Genomic DNA, 7,500 nt, shown 5'->3' with positions numbered 1-7,500 from the left:
ACCAGCTACTAGATGGTTCGATTAGTCTTTCGCCCCTATACCCAGCTCCGACGATCGATTTGCACGTCAGAATCGCTACGGACCTCCATCAGGGTTTCCCCTGACTTCGTCCTGGCCAGGCATAGTTCACCATCTTTCGGGTCCCAACGTGTACGCTCTAGGTGCGCCTCACCTCGCAATGAGGACGAGACGCCCCGGGAGTGCGGAGGCCGCCGCCCCGTGAAGGGCGGGGAAGCCCCATCCTCCCTCGGCCCGCGCAAGGCGAGACCTTCACTTTCATTACGCCTTTAGGTTTCGTACAGCCCAATGACTCGCGCACATGTTAGACTCCTTGGTCCGTGTTTCAAGACGGGTCGTGAAATTGTCCAAAGCTGAAGCGCCGCTGACGGGAGCGATTATTCCGCCCGAGAGCATCCCGAGCCAACAGCGGCGCGGGTCCGGGGCCGGGCCAGGTAGGTCCGTCATCCGGGAAGAACCGCGCGCGCTTGCCGGGAGCCCGAGCGCCCAAAGGGGCGAATCGACTCCTCCAGATATACCGCCGAGCAGCCAGCCAGGACACCGGGGCTCTGCCCAACAGACGCGAACCGAGGCCCGCGGAAGGACAGGCTGCGCACCCGGGCCGTAAGCCGGCACCCAGCGGGTCGCGACGTCCTACTAGGGGAGAAGTGCGGCCCACCGCACACCGGAACGGCCCCACCCCGCGGCGAGTGGAAAGGCAACCGGACACGACCCCGCCGCGGATTGCTCCGCGCGGGCGGCCGGCCCCATCTGCCGAGGGCGGGGGCCAGTGGCCGGATGGGCGTGAATCTCACCCGTTCGACCTTTCGGACTTCTCACGTTTACCCCAGAACGGTTTCACGTACTTTTGAACTCTCTCTTCAAAGTTCTTTTCAACTTTCCCTCACGGTACTTGTTCGCTATCGGTCTCGTGGTCATATTTAGTCTCAGATGGAGTTTACCACCCACTTGGAGCTGCACTCTCAAGCAACCCGACTCGAAGGAGAGGTCCCGCCGACGCTCGCACCGGCCGCTACGGGCCTGGCACCCTCTACGGGCCGTGGCCTCATTCAAGTTGGACTTGGGCTCGGCGCGAGGCGTCGGGGTAGTGGACCCTCCCAAACACCACATGCCACGACAGGCGGCAGCCTGCGGGGTTCGGTGCTGGACTCTTCCCTGTTCGCTCGCCGCTACTGGGGGAATCCTTGTTAGTTTCTTTTCCTCCGCTTAGTAATATGCTTAAATTCAGCGGGTAGTCTCGCCTGCTCTGAGGTCGTTGTACGAGGTGTCGCACGCCACACCGCCAGCCGGCTGTGCACGCTACCGAGAAAGTACCGGTATGCGAACCGCCAGGCGACGGGCGCGCATCGCACGTTTAAGGAGACGCGGCCGGCCACACAGGCGACCACGACACTCCCACGTCTCCGAAGCGGGACAAACGCCGCGCGCTTCAGTATACGTAGCCGACCCTCAGCCAGACGTGGCCCGGGAACGGAATCCATGGACCGCAATGTGCGTTCGAAACGTCGATGTTCATGTGTCCTGCAGTTCACATGTCGACGCGCAATTTGCTGCGTTCTTCATCGACCCACGAGCCGAGTGATCCACCGTCCTGGGTGATCTTTTCCTTTTCAGTCTCCCACTGTCTCTTTCAAGACAGTAGCATTTGCGGGACTGAGGCGTCTGACGGCCCCTGTTCCACTATTTTTTTTTGTGTCCAACGGCCTCACAGCCGATGGGCGTCGTACGGCTCCACACCGGAGCGGACAGGCACTCGGGCGAACGTCATTCAAAACCGGCGCCAGGCGCCAGGTACCGCAGGCCAGCCGCTCCAGAGCTTCAGCGCTCGTACCACACAACAACAACAACAACACTTCCGCTAGTTTTGAGAGGCACGCGTGGTTCCGCACGCGGCGCACGGCCACTGCCGTACAGGTAGCGTGTTGCGCGACACGACACGCACATCGAAAGACATGCAGTCTAGTCGGTAATGATCCTTCCGCAGGTTCACCTACGGAAACCTTGTTACGACTTTTACTTCCTCTAAATGATCAAGTTTGGTCATCTTTCCGGTAGCATCGGCAACGACAGAGTCGATGCCGCGTACCAGTCCGAAGACCTCACTAAATCATTCAATCGGTAGTAGCGACGGGCGGTGTGTACAAAGGGCAGGGACGTAATCAACGCGAGCTTATGACTCGCGCTTACTGGGAATTCCTCGTTCATGGGGAACAATTGCAAGCCCCAATCCCTAGCACGAAGGAGGTTCAGCGGGTTACCCCGACCTTTCGGCCTAGGAAGACACGCTGATTCCTTCAGTGTAGCGCGCGTGCGGCCCAGAACATCTAAGGGCATCACAGACCTGTTATTGCTCAATCTCGTGCGGCTAGAAGCCGCCTGTCCCTCTAAGAAGAAAAGTAATCGCTGACAGCACGAAGGATGTCACGCGACTAGTTAGCAGGCTAGAGTCTCGTTCGTTATCGGAATTAACCAGACAAATCGCTCCACCAACTAAGAACGGCCATGCACCACCACCCACCGAATCAAGAAAGAGCTATCAATCTGTCAATCCTTCCGGTGTCCGGGCCTGGTGAGGTTTCCCGTGTTGAGTCAAATTAAGCCGCAGGCTCCACTCCTGGTGGTGCCCTTCCGTCAATTCCTTTAAGTTTCAGCTTTGCAACCATACTTCCCCCGGAACCCAAAAGCTTTGGTTTCCCGGAGGCTGCCCGCCGAGTCATCGGAGGAACTGCGGCGGATCGCTGGCTGGCATCGTTTATGGTTAGAACTAGGGCGGTATCTGATCGCCTTCGAACCTCTAACTTTCGTTCTTGATTAATGAAAACATACTTGGCAAATGCTTTCGCTTCTGTTCGTCTTGCGACGATCCAAGAATTTCACCTCTAACGTCGCAATACGAATGCCCCCGCCTGTCCCTATTAATCATTACCTCGGGTTCCGAAAACCAACAAAATAGAACCGAGGTCCTATTCCATTATTCCATGCACACAGTATTCAGGCGGGCTTGCCTGCTTTAAGCACTCTAATTTGTTCAAAGTAAACGTGCCGGCCCACCGAGACACTCAACAAAGAGCACCCTGGTAGGATTTAAACGGGGTCCGCCTCGGGACGCGAAAGCACCCCTTCGGCTCGCCCCACCGGCAGGACGTCCCACGATACATGCCAGTTAAACACCGACGGGCGGTGAACCAACAGCGTGGGACACAAATCCAACTACGAGCTTTTTAACCGCAACAACTTTAATATACGCTATTGGAGCTGGAATTACCGCGGCTGCTGGCACCAGACTTGCCCTCCAATAGATACTCGTTAAAGGATTTAAAGTGTACTCATTCCGATTACGGGGCCTCGGATGAGTCCCGTATCGTTATTTTTCGTCACTACCTCCCCGTGCCGGGAGTGGGTAATTTGCGCGCCTGCTGCCTTCCTTGGATGTGGTAGCCGTTTCTCAGGCTCCCTCTCCGGAATCGAACCCTGATTCCCCGTTACCCGTTACAACCATGGTAGGCGCAGAACCTACCATCGACAGTTGATAAGGCAGACATTTGAAAGATGCGTCGCCGGTACGAGGACCGTGCGATCAGCCCAAAGTTATTCAGAGTCACCAAGGCAAACGGACCAGACAAGCCAATCCGATTGGTTTTGATCTAATAAAAGCGTCCCTTCCATCTCTGGTCGGGACTCTGTTTGCATGTATTAGCTCTAGAATTACCACAGTTATCCAAGTAACGTGGGTACGATCTAAGGAACCATAACTGATTTAATGAGCCATTCGCGGTTTCACCTTAATGCGGCTTGTACTGAGACATGCATGGCTTAATCTTTGAGACAAGCATATGACTACTGGCAGGATCAACCAGGGAGCTGCGTCAACTAGAGCTGAGCAGCCGGCCGCCCGGGAGTGTGTCCCGGGGGCCCGCGCGAACACGCAAGCGTCCGCTCAATTATTCTGCAAACAGGAGGAGGCCGAGCTCCCCTGCACGATACACCTCGAAACCCTCTCAGGTCCCGGCGGCGCGCAGCGCCGTCCTAGGTACTTGGTCGGTTTCGAGAGAGGCGCAATCGCCCGGAGTTAGGCGAGTAGACGGTTTTAGTGAGAACACCCTTGCTCCCAACTGAGCTTGCCGCTGCCGACAGAGGCCCGGGAGCGTGCTGTCGTGGCATTGCCGGCGGGAGACAACACGCGCCACCTATGGTGACCGGCAGCTCCAACGCCAGCGCCACACAAGGGCAAAGCCCCACTTGGGTGCAGAAGCGAACTCTCCCAGCACAGCGCACGCGCCAACACGTCCGCACAACTGCGATACAAACCACCTGCGAGAACCGCTGGGGCGACCGAGCAGCAGACGGCGTCGCGGCGCCGAGTGCCAGGCGGCGGCGCATCCTCAACGCACACAGTCCTCAATCAGACCAGCACACTGCAGATGTCCACCGCGCTTCGCACCGGGCTCGGCTGAACCAACTTTGGCCGCCAGGCGCCGCGTGCAGGGTGCGCCGCAGCGTAGCTGCGCCGCCTGCCGGGCCCGTCGGCTGGCGCTCCTGCCACTCGGCGCCCCCCACCAGCCGCCTGTTGCGCGTGCGCCCACGCAGCGCGCGGCCAACACGCCGGGCGGCCCCCCTTCACCGGCCGGGAACAGTCCCACCAAGCCACCGCCGCGTATCGCTTCATACCCACATGGGCCTAGTCACGTGTGTGGATGTGGCGGGTACCGCTGAAACAACCGGTTAATAGCTGTACCGATCGTCGCCATCACAGATTCACCTCCAGCGTGAACAACCGCTCAACAACGGATTTCCAGTTCATTTGCGTATCTTGGGCAGTAAACGTAGATGTCCACCTACATTTGCGAATTCAACAATTCTTGCATGCCAGGATGTCATGTGTCACGACACGCTACATCAGACCACATACACACTGCGACATGTGCAGAAGAGAACACGTGGAAGGTGGCCCGCGCACGTATGCGATGTCCCTTCCGCGATCCACTGTCAACCGGCATCTGCGGCATGTCCCAGATATGGAACGCGGTCCACCAGGGTAGCACTTTGTGTGAGGCAATACGACAAAGTCGGAATACAAGCGTCACTACATCAGACGGCTCACGCTGACCTGACCTGACCTGACTCACCGCACCACCACCCCCAGCGACCCAGGGTGACATACAATGCGTTCGTACGTTCCTCCCACACGCCTCTACGGCGTACCACAGTGCAACCTAGCTGTTATTGGGAGACGAGACAAGTAGCATCGAGCACAACATATGGAAATTGAGATTCGACACCGTTGGGCACAGCCAGCGTACGGTCACACGTATCACACTACTTCACTCTGTACGTAACTACCGATGATCGGTACAGCGTGTGGGTTACGCGTACGACATCAGCGGACAATGGACACAGACCATACCACGACGTACACTGAGGGCGTCGACATCTGAATGCAACTGAACAGCTGCGAGGCTCATTTAACACTCAAACGCCAGACCGACCAGCTTGAGAGGACAGAGACACAAAGAGAGGGGAGGGGGGGGGGGGCCGATATAGTCCTATTGCAGTACAATTGACAGTGGATAGCGGGAATATGTGGAAAGTAAGCAACACTCGCAAGACATCTACATGAGGATAACAACGACACCAGAGATTCCGAGCAGTGAACTATGTTAGGCAAAGGGACAACGTGGGTTAGGTTAAGGGACAACGTGGGTTAGGTTAAGGGACAACGTGGGTTAGGTTAAGGGACAACGTGGGTTAGGTTAAGGGACAACGTGGGTTAGGTTAAGGGACAACGTGGGTTAGGTTAAGGGACAACGTGGGTTAGGTTAAGGGACAACGTGGGTTACGTTAAGGGACAACGTGGGTTACGTTAAGGGACAACGTGGGTTACGTTAAGGGACAACGTGGGTTACGTTAAGGGACAACGTGGGTTACGTTAAGGGACAACGTGGGTTACGTTAAGGGACAACGTGGGTTACGTTAAGGGACAACGTGGGTTACGTTAAGGGACAACGTGGGTTACGTTAAGGGACAACGTGGGTTAGGTTAAGGGACAACGTGGGTTAGGTTAAGGGACAACGTGGGTTAGGTTAAGGGACAACGTGGGTTACGTTAAGGGACAACGTGGGTTACGTTAAGGGACAACGTGGGTTACGTTAAGGGACAACGTGGGTTACGTTAAGGGACAACGTGGGTTACGTTAAGGGACAACGTGGGTTACGTTAAGGGACAACTTGAGTTACGTTAAGGGACAACTTGAGTTACGTTAAGGGACAACTTGAGTTACGTTAAGGGACAACTTGAGTTACGTTAAGGGACAACTTGAGTTACGTTAAGGGACAACTTGAGTTACGTTAAGGGACAACTTGAGTTACGTTAAGGGACAACTTGAGTTACGTTAAGGGACAACTTGAGTTACGTTAAGGGACAACTTGAGTTACGTTAAGGGACAACTTGAGTTACGTTAAGGGACAACTTGAGTTACGTTAAGGGACAACTTGAGTTACGTTAAGGGACAACTTGAGTTACGTTAAGGGACAACTTGAGTTACGTTAAGGGACAACTTGAGTTACGTTAAGGGACAACTTGAGTTACGTTAAGGGACAACTTGAGTTACGTTAAGGGACAACTTGAGTTACGTTAAGGGACAACTTGAGTTACGTTAAGGGACAACTTGAGTTACGTTAAGGGACAACTTGAGTTAGGTTAAGGGACAACTTGAGTTAGGTTAAGGGACAACTTGAGTTAGGTTAAGGGACAACTTGAGTTAGGTTAAGGGACAAATTGAGTTAGGTTAAGGGACAAATTGAGTTAGGTTAAGGGACAAATTGAGTTAGGTTAAGGGACAAATTGAGTTAGGTTAAGGGACAAATTGAGTTAGGTTAAGGGACAAATTGAGTTAGGTTAAGGGACAAATTGAGTTAGGTTAAGGGACAAATTGAGTTAGGTTAAGGGACAAATTGAGTTAGGTTAAGGGACAAATTGAGTTAGGTTAAGCGATAATCTGGTACAGCCACAGTTAGGTTAAGCGATAATCTGGTACAGCCACAGTTAGGTTAAGCGATAATCTGGTACAGCCACAGTTAGGTTAAGCGATAATCTGGTACAGCCACAGTTAGGTTAAGCGATAATCTGGTACAGCCACAGTTAGGTTAAGCGATAATCTGGTACAGCCACAGTTAGGTTAAGCGATAATCTGGTACAGCCACAGTTAGGTTAAGCGATAATCTGGTACAGCCACAGTTAGGTTAAGCGATAATCTGGTACAGCCACAGTTAGGTTAAGCGATAATCTGGTACAGCCACAGTTAGGTTAAGCGATAATCTGGTACAGCCACAGTTAGGTTAAGCGATAATCTGGTACAGCCACAGTTAGGTTAAGCGATAATCTGGTACAGCCACAGTTAGGTTAAGCGATAATCTGGTACAGCCACAGTTAGGTTAAGCGATAATCTGGTACAGCCACAGTTAGGTTAAGCGATAATCTGGTACA

The 7,500-nt window shown here is 54.2% G+C and overlaps 2 non-coding genes and 1 pseudogene across 2 annotated transcripts; all 3 read right to left on the bottom strand.

Annotated features, from left to right (window-relative positions):
- Nucleotides 1–1,273, bottom strand: part of LOC126321971 (large subunit ribosomal RNA) — a 4,792-nt pseudogene extending 3,519 nt beyond the window's left edge.
- Nucleotides 1,274–1,461: 188 nt separating this feature from the next.
- On the bottom strand, nucleotides 1,462–1,616 carry LOC126321943 (5.8S ribosomal RNA). Its single transcript, XR_007558671.1, has one exon. It is a non-coding gene; the product is annotated as a 5.8S ribosomal RNA (ribosomal RNA).
- A 369-nt stretch (nucleotides 1,617–1,985) lies between these two features.
- Nucleotides 1,986–3,878, bottom strand: LOC126321951 (small subunit ribosomal RNA). Its single transcript, XR_007558677.1, has one exon. It is a non-coding gene; the product is annotated as a small subunit ribosomal RNA (ribosomal RNA).
- Between the last annotated feature and the right edge of the window lie 3,622 nt (nucleotides 3,879–7,500).

The sequence above is a fragment of the Schistocerca gregaria genome, unplaced genomic scaffold (genome assembly GCF_023897955.1).
Source record: "Schistocerca gregaria isolate iqSchGreg1 unplaced genomic scaffold, iqSchGreg1.2 ptg000778l, whole genome shotgun sequence".
NCBI lineage: Eukaryota > Metazoa > Arthropoda > Insecta > Orthoptera > Acrididae > Schistocerca > Schistocerca gregaria.
Note: the sequence above shows the minus strand (reverse complement) of the source record. Positions and strands in the feature narration are given on the sequence as shown.